Source organism: Engraulis encrasicolus, chromosome 1 (genome assembly GCF_034702125.1).
Source record: "Engraulis encrasicolus isolate BLACKSEA-1 chromosome 1, IST_EnEncr_1.0, whole genome shotgun sequence".
NCBI lineage: Eukaryota > Metazoa > Chordata > Actinopteri > Clupeiformes > Engraulidae > Engraulis > Engraulis encrasicolus.
In genome coordinates this window covers 1814865-1828171 of record NC_085857.1, presented here as the reverse complement: position 1 = coordinate 1828171, position 13307 = coordinate 1814865, and the positions used below count along the sequence as shown (strand labels likewise).

Sequence of the window (13307 nt, the reverse complement as noted above, 5' to 3'; positions counted from 1 at the left end):
AAAAAGGATACCAGTTTCTTTTAAAAAAGGATATCAGTTCCAGTCTATTTGGTGTCCAGGACAACAGTTTCAAACAAACGGGCTGCTCTACTTTTCAAAGACTAAATCCAAGAATACTCCGAATTCGGTTTACTCTTTGAGGAAGACACATCAGTGAAACATCAGAGTCCAACCATACTGATAACATTGCAAAGATCTCCTACTTATTACAAAATCACTTGTTTAGTGGTAAATAGTTGGGATACGGGACAATTAACCGGTCAGGCCACTCAGAGAAACCATTAGCAATTACAGCATACTGTATACTGGAGAGGTCAGTAGAGCTGCAAACTGGCTCACAAAGACCGGAGGTGCTGTGGACGTTGAAGGCACGGTGGATGGTGGCAGGGTTGACCCAGGAGCATGGTGGGGAGTGGCACGGATGACCCAGGCGCTGCAGGCACGGTGATGGCTGGCGGCACGGATGACCCAAAAGGTGGATGGTGGCAGGGACAACCCAGAGCATGGCAGTATGGTGGAAAGAGCAGCTGCACCGAGTGGAGGGACTTCAGGGATGGGCACAGTGAAGTCTTCAACCTTTTCATGATTGTCCTCCACTGTGATGCCCCTTTAACAATAACACGTACTGATTACTACATATGCGAGTGAAATACAGTATGCCAAAAAGAGTAAAAAGATAATGGACAGAAAAAACAACGTACAGTGCCTGTATTTATATGCCCAGTATCTCCTCTCGTTCCTCTTCAGGACCATCATCTCAGGTGTGACCACAGAACACTGTCGCCTTCTTTCATCAGGCTGCCCTTCTCCCGCTCCTGGGTCTTCTCAATGTTGTCAGTTGTCACGCACCTGAACACAACCCTGGGACAAGATACACTATTAAGAATACTCATTGGTTAAACTTTTTTCTTTAAAGGTACATTCTATGGTCTGTTTTGGTCATCTGTCTAGAGCTGAAAAAGTAAAGGGGTTGAGTTATTAGTAACAGTTGTGACCAATCCACAGTGTATTTGCCCTCTACACAGCTCTTGACAGCTTCACATAGAAGTTAAGTCATCAGACTGCTCACGCATTGTTGACTCAAACACACACAGAGACAGTGCAGACCCTAAAGAGAGAAGACCTGCCATCCTTTTTTTAAATAGAGACCCTAAAAAGAACACTTGTTACGCTATTCTACGGGAATAGGCTGTTTCAGAACATAGGAGTTTGTTTCAAGAAATTTAAGAACGACCGGACTGAGGCCACCATAAGGAATGAGCGGTTCCACTTCATATCTGAAGTTATCGTGACCATCCATTTGCTTATTTCAGAAATAACACCTGGCTAGTTTCTTTACAAATGTGCATACATGGTCCATTGTGCTCCAACAATGAGAGCGCAGCTTGATTATGTCACATCTGTATGCAAACAGTAAAGGGATCTATTGACCTCAAAGGTGCACTGTGAAATGTATTTGGCAGTCTCGTTCCATAATTCATGCGGCCCAGTCATAAATCTTTTTCACTGATTCTTACCACCACCATCAAATTCAAAATATTCTCTATGACTGCGCAAATTGCAATATTAGTTATAATAGTACTAACTGTAAATATGAGTTTATTATTTAGTTGCAAAATCTACTCTGCCACCATCCTACACAGTGCACAGTGCAACAAGGACAGCAAGCCTGAGTGAGTGAAAATGGCTATTCATAAACAAATAACATGACAGTGTTATGGCCTTTAAGTCTGTTTATTTTTCTTCAGTCGGCGACTTACCCTGTTCCAGAATGACTTCAGGACAACCATGCATATAAAAGATGCAACACCACTGCCTGAAACACATATTAAAAGCACATAACAATTAAGTTACAAGTAAGTCATTCTTGGTCATTAATATGACTTGCCACACACCACATAGGCTGTAGCTTACATGAGAGGTAAGCAGTTACCGCCTTTTCTCAATTCCTGCAGTAGGCAGAAGTGGAACACCTTCATTGTGCACAAAACATTGTGAATAATTTGACATGGATAAAGTTTAAGAAGTTGTACTTTTACACTCGATTATTATGTAAACATTTCTACTCCTTGCAATTGCTATCCGTTTAGAAGCATTTGTTTCACTTTTTATACTAGTTGTGAAAATATAGGCTACCGGTCTCTTTTCGTTGGACTGCCCTTCCTAATGTCAAACGTCATCATTTCGGTACAACTGAAGTGTGTGCGAACTGCGGAGACCAGCGAGAGAGAGAGAGAGAGAGAGAGAGAGAGAGAGAGAGAGAGAGAAGGGCTGTGCTTATGGAACCTGCGCGTGTCTGTTCATAGCGAGTCCTTCGACTATGAAAGCAACTATCAAACTATCGTTGTCAAAACTAACCCTGAGATTGAGTTTGCAACGTCCAACAAAAAATAACTGACTTCATGTTAGGTGATGTTATGGCCGTGGATGATCACATTGGGAGGTCCCTCGCCAAAAACCTCCTCTCACCACTACTCAGAGTAAAAGGGCGTGTTGGTCTACATTGGACTACTTGATACATTTACAACAAACTAATCAATGTCTCCTCGCAATGTTAACGGATTGATCCTTTGTTAGCGTTTATTCTCAGCAGGATTTAGCATGTCTAGGGTAGCGTTGTTTAAAAAGTTATTTGATGATCGATTCCTCTCGCCCTCTCCCTCCCAGTAACACAGGCAGGCACCCGGCATGCACACCGTCTGTCTCGCTCCCCATCTTCAAACTGTCATTCAAACTAAGAATGTCTACAATTATGATTAATAATACAAAAAAGTCTGTAGTTGACTCGACACGGAGGCATCCCAGAATGATGACTGTTTACACACGCTGCTTAGGCTGACAGTTGTGTTTCGTCGACTCCCGCATTTCATTGATTTGAAAACTTGGTGACCATAGGAATTTACACATTGTTAAAACAACATTCAAATAGGACGATTCGCGACGGGAACTGCTGAGAGACTTACGAAGGATTCAGTGACCAGCTACAAACGTAGCCGTTCCATGTTGAATGGATTTTTTGTGGAGAATGAAATAGTGAAGTAATGTGCCGTTCGTAGTCTGTCTACGAGCACAGTCCTTTAGGTGCATGTAACTTGTAAGATTATCACACTACAGCCTTGTGTGAAAGCAAAAAAGGAGGCTGTCTTTTAGAATTTTCTCCTCCGTGCTTTCGCGTGATGCAGAGCATCAAGTGGCAGTGGCAGCGCAAACAGTGGATGGAACATTCGGCAACAAATATTTGTAGAACGACACACGAGGTCAGGTCCCCACCAGCAGCCAGTCCCAGTCTGCGCGCCAAAACTAGCCAACAAGGCAACATTTGAGAATGGGAAAAACTTGGCTGCAGCGGGTTTCATTCTACAACATTTTGAAATTGGTAGTGCTATCCGTTCATCTTTAACACAGGGCATACTTGTTGCCTTTTTCAAACGAAGTTTTAACGGCAGCTTACAGGTCCATTGACCTGTCTGTCTGCCCAGTGCGTTGCTGATAGCAGCTGCCTGAGTCACAGTCAGACAGTTATTACGAGCCAACTACAACTCTAGCGTGATTTAGTTTCCTTTTGATCATTGTTCATGTTTTGTATCCCATGTTTAATGCACGACTGGCCAGCTTACCTTCTGAATTTGTCCCGTCCATTGGAAGTTAACTTCATCCGCTGCGAGGCTCGCCACAGTCGTCGGTTGATTCTTCTTCCAATGAAGTCCCAGAAAGCAATGCGCATTGCGGGCCTTAACCAATTTCAATAGGTAGTTTTGACAGAGACGGTTTGGATCATACTAGCCAATAGTATTAGTTACAGTGTTGGAATGTAAATTGGGTAAAGTTTAGTCATTTATAGGTAGTTTCGACACTAGCCATTAGTATTAGTTATAGCGTATGAATGCAAATTAGGTATAGTTTAGTCATTTCTCACCAGTACTAAGTCCTACTCCTTATTTATAGGTAGAGTGAGTATATTATACCCCTTGCATCAGAGTAACCTCAGCAACCTAATTTGTTGGGGTAAAAAATATCCATTTTTTGTCAGTGAAATGTACTGCCCCTCAAAATCCTTTTTATCAGTGCAGCTGCCTCAGTCAGACAGTTATTACGAACCAACTACGACTCTAGCGTGATTTAGTTTCCCTTTGATCATTGTTCATGTTTTGTATCCCATGTTTAATGCACGACTGGCCAGCTTACCTTCTGAATTTGTCCCGTCCATTGGAAGTTAACTTCATCCGCTGCGAGGCTCGCCGCAGTCGCCGGTTGATTCTTTTTTCAATGAAGTCCCAGAAAGCAATGCGCATTGCGGGCCTTAACCAATTTCAATAGGTAGTTTTGACAGAGACGGTTTGGATCATACTAGCCAATAGTATTAGTTACAGTGTTGGAATGTAAATTGGGTAGAGTTTAGTCATTTATAGGTAGTTTCGACACTAGCCATTAGTATTAGTTATAGCGTATGAATGCAAATTAGGTATAGTTTAGTCATTTCTCACCAGTACTAAGTCCTACTCCTTATTTATAGGTAGAGTGAATATATTATACCCCTTGCATCAGAGTAACCTCAGCAACCTAAGTTGTTGGTGTAAAAAATATAAATTTTTTGTCAGTGAAATGTACTGCCCCTCAAAATCCTTTTTATCACAGTGTGACAGGTCTTCACCAAAAGCCCGGAATTTTATCACCTGCTGGTCCTGGAGTCAAACTGTTAAAACATAGTAGAGAATGCAATTTGTCCTTACTATGTGGCAGTAATTGAAGATCTCCCTTCAAAATATAATGCATGAGTGGCTTTTCATGCCGTTTAAAACCCATTTATATCACTCAGCACTGTATTTAAGTCTACAGATGAGTGAGAACAACTTAACCAATGCACTACTGTACCCCCATGCCATCATGGAGGCTGATTTTTGAAGCTAGCACTAACACAAGTTGGATAGTCCATTTTCTTCTGCTGACTTCTGTAAGCAGAGGACAGTTTCCCATGTCTTCTGGGTCTATTTCAAGTGAGCTCGGGTGCATAGAAGAATGTTAAACCCCTTTTTCATTAGCAAACATGACAACAAAGACGCGTATCAGGTGCGTAACCCCCAGCGGGGTTGTCAGTCAAGTACAAAGAAATCCCGCACACTGTTCATTCCGGCAACAAACTTCAATACAATGTTTCGGTCATCCGACCTTCTTGAACTTCACCTGAAGAAGGTCGGATGACCGAAACGTTGTATTAAATGGTGGGTGGGTCAAAGACGTCCAACATGTCCTTCAGTGCAACGGATAATTTTGCTTACTGTAAATGCAAAAAAAGAGTTTTTTTAAAACTATTTTTTTGGCTTGGCTTTCATGCATTTACTTTTCAAAAAATGTTTTGAAATTTCACGTTTTTCACAGTTACAGTAAGCAAAAGCACCTGTTAGCACTGAAGGACAGTGTCATGTTGGACTTCTTTCACCCATGTAGGCCTACTGTATTATTTTTCCTAATATAGCCTACTGTACCATTCATCAAAGCCTGAGCGAGTGCCTTGCCAGACACAATACATTAAAAAGTGATACAAATCAAAGAGATCAAAATAATCAAAAAATGCCATCAGTCTCAAAAACAGGTATATCATGTCATATTATGCAGCTGTATATGTTGCATCACAAGGTTTTCTTTAGGTATTGGTCTTCTGTGGACGGCGTTGTGTGCGTGTGCGTGTGCATGTGATTGTGCGTGCATGTGTGTCTGTGTGTGTGTGTGCATGCGTGCGTGCGTGTGTGCGTGCATGCGTGTGGGTGTGTATCTTCCTCTCTTCCATCTCTTCATGTAAGTTAGTGATTGGGTGTTGGTTAGTGTACAGGAAGTACCTGATATTACATCTAGACACTCATAAATGACGAGTCCATGAAACAACTACCGTGCAGATGGATGACTCAGCGTCCAGATTTGAAAAGTCAGGGCATGAATTCACCTGAGGTTATGTGGTTCACAGTAGAGGTGGAGAAAGAGGAGAAAAAATGATGCAGGAAGTGAAAGGACGCCGAGTGGCTCTGAGAAGCTTTTTTTATAACACCATGAGGTGCAGGGCCGGATTAAGATGACCCGGGGCCCCTAGGCTACAGGTTTCTCAGGGGGCCCCCGGAAGGCAAATTTTGCAACAAAATGACATAGTGTCATAAAGATAACTTGTTTACCAACGATACTCAATACAACACATCAATATTTCAATATTGCATCTTGTCACAATTCCGCAATTTTGTACTTTTAGCCAATTCCGGGCCCCCTGACAGGTGGGGGCCCCTAGGCTGCAGCCATATCTAGCCTGTGCTTTAATCCGATACTGATGATGGGTGAGAGAGGCTGAGCGAATGAAGGCTGAGCGAATTGATGTGGACTTGAAGCCCCCTCAGAGGTACTGTAGCCCTCATGGGAGCTCTAATGGAAGAGACGGGGAGGTGGTGGTGAGCAGTAGTGGTGCTAGCCAAGAGATGGAGCTTAGGGACACAGGAGGAGGACGGAGGAGGGGTGAGTGGTGGTGGTGCTTGCCAAGAGATGGAGCTTAGGCACACAGGAGGACCTGGGGAGTGGTGGTGAGCAGGGTTGGACTGGCCATCTGGCATAGCGGGCATTTCCCATTGGTCCCCGCACCCTCGTGGGCCCCTATTTTCAGAAATGTAAAAAAATAATAATAATAATAAAAAAAAACATTTCTGAAAAAAGGGGCCCACCGGTGAATCAGTTCTGCGCTGCTAATTATGAGGGGGGCCTTTAAGCCAAAAGTGCCCGGGCCCTATTTCTCCCCCATGAGGGGCCCCTCTAAGCCAAAAGCGCCCGGGCCCTATTTCTCCCCCATGAGGGGTCCTTTTAAGGCAAAAGTGCCCAGGCCCTATTTCTCCCCCATGAGGGGTCCCTCTAAGCCAAAAGTGCCCGGGCCCTATTTCTCCCCCAGACCATCCAGGGTGGTGAGTGGTGGTGGTGTCCGCCTAGAACCGAGGCAAGGAACAGAGGAGCATGGGGATGTGGTAGTGAGGGTTAGCAGCATGGACAAAAAGCTTAGCAAAGCTTTCTATAGCTCCATATCCCCTTTCCCAGGTCTTCCCTTTCAACATGGCGAGCTCACAAAAAGCATGAAGGCCGTTAATGTTCATTTTTAGCTTTTTCAGGGGTACTGTAGTCCTCAGGGGAGCTCTAATGGAAGAGACGAAGCTTAGGGACAGAGGAGGACCTGGGGAGTGGTGGCGAGTGGAGGTGGTGCCAGCCTAGAACCGAGTCTAAGGGACAGAGGAGCATGGGGAGGTGGTAGTGAGGGTTAGTAGCATGGACAAAAAGCGGTAACGCTTTACTTTACGGTACAGTTACCCTATGTAATTATTATTTACTTTCTGGGCAACAACAGGGTAACAGAGAGAAGTTTGATGATTAGATGGTTAGAAAATACACATTAGTTTCATAGTAATTCTTGAGATATGTGTATTACATAGTATTTACTTCATAATTTACCTGTTAGATACCATGTAACTTCTGTCTGTTACCCTGTTGTTACGCAAAACGTACACAGTAAATACTGTACTGTAAAGTAAAGCGTTACCCAAAAAGCTTAGCAAAGGGGGTGATGAGAGTGCAGCATGAGCATAGGGGTGCGAGAGTAATGGGTGGAGGTAGCAAAGCGTCAAAGGTTTCTATGGTCCATATTTCCTTTCCCGCATCAAATTTCAGTATACTTTGTATATTGACAATAAAGGCTTTCTATTCTATTCTATTCTATTCTATTCTATTCTATTCTATTCTATTCTATATTCTATTCCATTCTATTCTATTCTTCCATTTAAAAATGGCTTGCTCACAAAAATCAGGCCGCAAATATGCATTATTTCAGATGCAATTTCTGGGTTGCTCATATAGTATTTAAATAGGGCTCTTTTGAATTCCACCGTAATTTATCCACTATTAACCTGTAGAGTATGGCCTACTTATTTGTTTGTCTCCAGGCAAAAAAATAAAAAATACAATTCTATGCACAAACACATAATACGGTGCGGAGGTGGCGTAGGTGGTAGAGGAGCCGTTCGGCAACATAAAGGTTGCAGGTTCGAGCACCGCTTGACCTGACTCCATCATTGTGTCCTTGAACAAGATACTGAACTCCAAGTTGCTCCTGGTGGAAGGGTGGTACCCTGCGTGGAGGCCACAGCCACCGGTGTGTGGATGTGAGTTTGAATGGGTGAATTTTTTTTACGATGTAAAGCGCTTTGAGTGATCGAAGGAGTGGAAAAGCGAAGTGTAAATGCAGTCCATTTATCATTTATAGTACTGGACACATATCCAGACAAGCTTCTCCAAAGGTTGTGTGTCCCCTGAGTGTTCTCCTAAACCAAAGGACCTTATTTCCCTGATATTTACACAAGCACAGGATCCCCACACAAGTAATGATGCCAAGTCACACACACACATGCACACATGAACACACACACAAACACGCATTCCACCTTCATTAGGGACTGTTCGTAATTTACCGGGGGGGGGGGGGGGGGGGGGTGGGGGGGGGAGGGCCATGATGAAAAAAAATAGGTGGAGGGGAGGGCCATGGCAAAAAAAATCGGAGTTAGGGGGAGGGCCATGGGAAAAAAATTCATTCGAATTCATTTTATTTTATTTTTATTTATTTTTTAAAATAATAATAAAAAATGCTCTGAAACATAGCTTTGCGATGCAAGGTCCCGGCGCATACTATAGCACTGAACGTGTATCTGTAGTCAAAAAACTATCAGGTGCAGCTACTGTAGGTTGCCCGCGCTGACTCTCTTTCACTGATTAGGCCTATTGCTAGTGCTACGGGAACATTGAGCATCATAGAAAATGCCCGTGAGCAAATAACTAGCTGAGGTGAACTATATGGGCAAAACAGTTTGGGAAGTTTTGACAACGAATTGGATGGGCATTTCCAGAGGAATTTTGGAGAGGTGTTGTAGTCAACTGGTGGTCACAGCCTCTGGTAAGTCATGATTTTATTTAATGGCACCGCCGTGTGCTTTACATCTGTGTTCAAAAAACTTTTAGACCCCAACCAGACCGGAATGAACAATACCTAGGCCTAGACGTACTTTGGTAGAACGGTGCAGTGACGCGGGAGATACGTTTGTAATAGCTTGTGGTGTCAAGGTAGTAATAAAAGTGGTATTAACGGCGATGTGTTGCCCATGCATCATATACGGTCTTGAAACCATTGGAGGAGCTAACTTGTTGTGAAGAGAAGTCTCATCACTTTGGTGAACAAAAACGGACCAACTAAGCAAGGAATTATGTAGCCTACATTTAAAGCGTGACGGGAGAAGGGAATGTCACCAAAGTTGTGCATCGTGTCAGGTAAGAAGTGACTTTTCTTTCTTGCTGTGGAGATTGGATTCGTAGAAGCGTGTATTGGTATGCTAGGTCTTGCCTGTTGCTGGTGAAGTAGTCTAGCTTAGCCTCGAGTTGGCGATGGGGTGAATCTGAAGGAGAGCACAGCCGATGGTGTGCCTGCATGGCTTGTCTATCATCACAGTTGTCAAAGTTGAATTGCCGCGGTGTGTAATGGCTGTGCTATTGTTGGATGTTTTGGAATGTTGTACTGGTTCTGTTTTGGCAATTTGTTCCATTTTGCTGATTTGACCACCATAGCACCACCTATTATGCATCTTAAATATGGCCTACGTTAAATGCAAACTAAAGGTGGCTTTCTCACTCTCCCTGTATCAATAGCCAGCAATGGCTCGAGCTGCTTTGGCGCTTAGCCTACTTCTTGCTCCGATCACATCCCGAACTCTTTGGCCGTCAGAGTGTAATCACATTCGGGAAGGTAGAGCTATGCCTGTGTGTGTGCGTGCGTGCTTTTATGCGCGGTCTGGGAGACAGGACAGGGGTCCTGATCGAGATGCACCTTGAGATCCACAGTCGCAATTGCAAGAAAATCTAAATTATTTGAAAGCCCGGTCACCTCTCGAGTGCATCGCATAGCCTAGTCAAAGCATTTCTTCTAATTTCACACATTGCACACTGCCCATGAAGAGACAAACTGTCAAGGCAGTGCGATTTGCTCTTGAACACGCCCTCACCTCCACATCAGGTGCGCGTTTCCCTTCCGCAAGAAGAACTTAATAATGTCAAAGTGAGATGTAAAAAAAAAGTTAAATCTACCCATCCTTGTTTAGGCTACATAAAACATGAGGAAGTTATTCAGATATGATTCGCCATTCCTCACCCTAAAATTGATTAGAACGCAGGAAATTGCATCTAAAAAACAGATTTTTTTTTTCCACAGCACCCCCTGGTCAAAACCAGTTCCTGCGTCCCTGGCTTCGCTACTGTGCTGAACATGTAAAACGTACTTTGTGAAAGGCGCTGCTTGTCGAGCAGGGAAATATTGAAGCTGCGGTGGGGAAACTCTCTCCACTGTAGTTTACAGTAGTAACAACTCGGACATTGGTATTGAAATGGAAGTTTTTATTATTATCATTATTATTATTATTATTATTTTTACTTAACACGTAAAAACAATAGTGAAGGCAATTTGTCTTGGTGACAGTGGAGTTAAAAGGCATCCCATGCAGCCGCAGAGGTAGATTCTAGCGGCTTCTCATAGGTATCCACTGATATCGATAGCACATAATAGTGCAGACAACCGCCCTTGATGTAGGCTACTCTGACTGTTCTCATGATGGTTGTTCATCTACCAATTTTACATATTATTATTTTTTTACCTGTAGGGGGAGGGCCATGGGAAAACAAAATTGAAGTGGGGGGAGGGCCACGGGAAAAAAAATTGAGGTGGAGGGGGGGGCCATGATTTTTTTTTTGACCGGACTTCCAGCGCACCAGCCCTCCCCCCCCGGTAAATAACGTACAGTCCCTTAGGGTGATTGATAAAGTTGTTTGCCTACTTCTCCCCTCTTTTGTTTCTGCTCTCGCTGTAAAAGATGGTGGGGCTATTTCGTCCCGCTGTTAAACGTGGTGGGGCTATATTCATCAGGGGTCTTAGGGCCAAAACATACCAAGGCGGAACGGAACGGTCCCGGGACGAACGCGGTCTTTCTGCTTGATAGGGTCGGCGTGTTTTTCTCTGCCTTTCACACTGACAACGTCGGCGTGCGCGGCCAGTCCTATTCAAAACCCTCCCCACAGCCAAAGCTAGCGTGCTACTTTGCCATTCATTTGAATGAGACACCGCCGGTCTCCGCAACGCTTTACCGCCTTGGTGTGTAAGACCCCTTACACATCAGGGCGGTAAAGCATTGCGGAACGGCCGCGTTTTTTACCGGCGTCGGTGAAAATACATTGAAACATATCTGTCCTTACACACCAACCGGCGGTAGTCGGGCGTCAGCGCCACGGGACCCGGCTCCGCGCCGCGCTGCATTTGGAAAATAGAACTCGAGCGTATTTTTCACACCGGCGACCGGCGGTGTCTCATTCAAATGAATGGCAACGTAGCACGCTAGCTTTGGCTGTGGGTTTTTTTTAACAGGACTGGCCGCGCACGCCGACAATGTGAAAGGCAGAGAAAAACACACCGGCCGAAACTAAACAGAAAGACCGCGTTCGCCCCGCGACCGTTCCGTTCGGCTTTGGTATGTTTTGCCCCTCACAGTGGAAAGACACGAGAGTGTGCGGCGTTGACTTGCTCTAATTCACTACAACACACCAGATTTTATTCACGAGGCAGCGCGGCAGCTTCAAACATTAATCAGGGGTGAATTTCTCAAAACCAAAGTTGCTAGTAGCTACTTTTCTGTTTTCAATGCATTTTCCCATTGGCAACTACCAAAGTTGCTAACAGGCTAACAACTTCTCTTTTAAGAAACTCACCCCAGGCGTCTCTGGGCTGGAGGTTCTCTTGTGAGGAGCAGCAGGTGTTTTCTCAGTGGAGGGCTGCTGTTGAATGGTGCAACATTTACAAGATAACAACATAACAAGAGATATTATCCACTGAAAAACCTTTCCAGGAGTAGAGGGTGAACCGTTTGCCGATGCTCCCTTTGAAAAGCATGAACGTGAAAGCCCACCTGGGAAACTCCAACTCCTATTGTCATTGTGACAGAGAACTCCACAGCACGAAATTGCATTTTACTGTATGCCTCACCCGTGCAAGGGGGCAGCTCCCAATGGCGCCCCAACGGAGCAGTGCGGCGGGATGGTACCTCAGTCATGGAGGAGGATGGGGAACAGCACTGGTTGATTACCCCCCTCCCCCCACCAACCTGGCGGGTCGGGAGTCGAACTGGCAACTTTTGGCTACAACTAAGTCTGACGCCCTAACCGCTTACCCATGACTGCCTTTTGCACAGGGAGTTATAGCATTTGGGTTTTGTGGGTGATTGAGTGTAAAACAGAGGAAAAGAGTTAAGTGAAAAGAGAGTGGTGTAGAGGCAAAGAAGAGTAGAGTGGTGTCAAAGAAAAGTGAGAATGGAGGGGGTGGCAGAGACGGAGAGAGACAGGAAAGAAAGATACAGACGAAAGAGAATGACATGATAAGTAGAAGGAAAGACTGCAGGCACTTGAGAGAAAGGAAGACACAGAGAAAGGAAGAGACTTTTTGTTGTGCATGCAAATGTGCCATCTGGATGTTTGAACTGTGCTGTAATCTGGGAGCTTGTAAAGAGGAGCCCCACACCACAGGTCCCCCATGTGCCCCCCTGCCCTAACCCCCTCTACTCTGTCAGCACACACACACACACACACACACACACACACACACACACACACACACACACACACACACACACACACACACACACACACACACACACACACACACACACATATTTATGCCTGATGACACACACACACACTGCACACACTACAAAAAAAAAAAACCTACACAGACATGCATGCACACACACACACACACACACACACACACACACACACACACACACACACACACACACACACACACACACACACACACACACACACACACACACACACACACACACACTTACTGAGACCCATGGTGCTTTTCTTTAGAAACTCACAAATTACAGCATGTTTGAAACATCCAGATGGCACATGTTTTGCACTCTTCCTTATCATGACTCCTGAAGAATGGCTAGTCATCATAACATAGGCCTACAGTGCATACTCTGAAAACTAATCAGACCTTTATTCATCAGTATCCCTAATGTTTTGTTTTACTTGTTTAACTTCTCTTTGTTACTTGTTTGTAATCAGGAGGGTTTGAAGTGGAATGGGTTTGAAGTGGAAAGATTAAAAAAAAAAAAAAAAAACGATTGAAGGTGCTTTCATATAACTGGCAATTGCCAAGAGGCCAAATTAACATCTTTGTCAGACTATGTGTGCATGTG

General features: G+C 44.4%; 1 long non-coding RNA gene across 1 annotated transcript; it reads right to left on the bottom strand.

The window, feature by feature from the left end:
- Positions 1-406: 406 nt before the first annotated feature.
- LOC134446415 (uncharacterized) lies at positions 407-4050 on the bottom strand. The gene is made up of 3 exons (XR_010034416.1): positions 3618-4050; positions 702-1816; positions 407-607 (listed from the first exon to the last, which is right to left on the bottom strand). It is a non-coding gene; the product is annotated as an uncharacterized LOC134446415 (long non-coding RNA).
- Positions 4051-13307: the final 9257 nt, after the last annotated feature.